Source organism: Dipodomys spectabilis, unplaced genomic scaffold (assembly GCF_019054845.1).
Source record: "Dipodomys spectabilis isolate Male_0828 unplaced genomic scaffold, ASM1905484v1 ptg000333l, whole genome shotgun sequence".
In the NCBI taxonomy this organism is placed as follows: domain Eukaryota; kingdom Metazoa; phylum Chordata; class Mammalia; order Rodentia; family Heteromyidae; genus Dipodomys; species Dipodomys spectabilis.
The window spans coordinates 3,157,319-3,158,639 of record NW_024871010.1 but is presented as its reverse complement, the minus strand read 5'-3'; the positions used below and the strand labels follow the sequence as shown (position 1 = coordinate 3,158,639).

Sequence of the window (1,321 nt, the reverse complement as noted above, 5' to 3'; positions counted from 1 at the left end):
TGCACTAGGTTGTGGGCATATTCTATTGGAAATAATATACTGTGTTTACGTAGAGAATTTGAGCATCCAAAATTTTAATATGCTTGTTTTCCTAAAACTAATACCTTGCTGATATTGAGTGACAAATACAACTTCCTATAAGTACAGAAGTTTTCCTTGTATCTTTTCAATTTATATTTTTATTTTAAAGTTCCTGTGCAGATGGGTTACAGTTACATAAGTAAGGTAATGAGTCCATTTCTTATTGAGCATTGTTACCCCCTCCTTTGTCTTTCCCCTACCATTCTGCCCCTTCATACCTCCCCAACATGTCACTCCACGCCCCCCCCCCCATAGAGTGTCTTGTACATTTCATTGTTACAATGTGGCAACCTGTATCCTTTCCTTGTATTTTAAATGAAGAAATGCTGGCTTGATTTATGCTGATTCTACTGGTGTAGACGCACCTAAAATCACTCGCCAAGTGCAGGAGCCCAAAATGAAATGCGTAGCAGAAACATTGGAACATTTCAGAGAAGATTAGCATGGCTCATGCACAAGGATGACAGGCAAATTCCTGAAGCATTCCATACTTTTACAACAGATGCTGGAGGGGATGTGGCCACCAGGGAACCGTACTGCATTCTTGGTGGGAGTATAAAACTTGTTCAACCACTTTGGAAAATAGTATGGAGGTTCCTCAAAAAACTCCACATAGAGCTCCCCTATGACCCAGCAATCCCACTTTGGGACATTTACCCAAATGATCACAAACAAGACCATACTAAAGCTACCAACACAACTGTGGTATATATACACAATGGAATTCTATGCCTCCATCAGAAAGAATAACGTTGCCCCATTTGTTAGTAACTGGAAAGTCTTGGTAAAAATTATATTAAGTGAAGTAAGCCACGTCCAAATTAACATTGGTCCCATGGTTTCCCTAATTTTCAATAACTAATATTTGTCTGGGTTAAGAAGAATAGGTCAAAAGCTATCTGCATATGACCAGATAGGATGATGTTAAGGGACATGAACCCCAAGATAGGGACACAAGTGGTTTTTTTTCTTTCTTGCTATTGTTTCTAACGTACATATAATGTGCAATGTGATTTTTTTGTTTCTTTATATGTTCCTCCCTCCTGCTATAACTCCAGTTTTCACTGTATTTGAAGTTGGTACACCTACATCTTGTATATACACTCCTCTAATTCGTGGAGGCGAGAGAAAAAAACAAAATGCTTAAATAGGGGTACAGGTTGACACATTGTAACAATGAGATACACAAGACACTATGTTGAAAAATGAACTTTACAATTTAGGTGGGGGAAGAGAGGAG

At 38.5% G+C, this 1,321-nt stretch overlaps 1 non-coding gene across 1 annotated transcript; it reads left to right on the top strand.

Moving 5' to 3' along the window:
• The first annotated feature begins 472 nt into the window (after window positions 1-472).
• LOC122095073 lies at window positions 473-576 on the top strand. Its single transcript, XR_006145022.1, has one exon. It is a non-coding gene; the product is annotated as a U6 spliceosomal RNA (small nuclear RNA).
• Window positions 577-1,321: the final 745 nt, after the last annotated feature.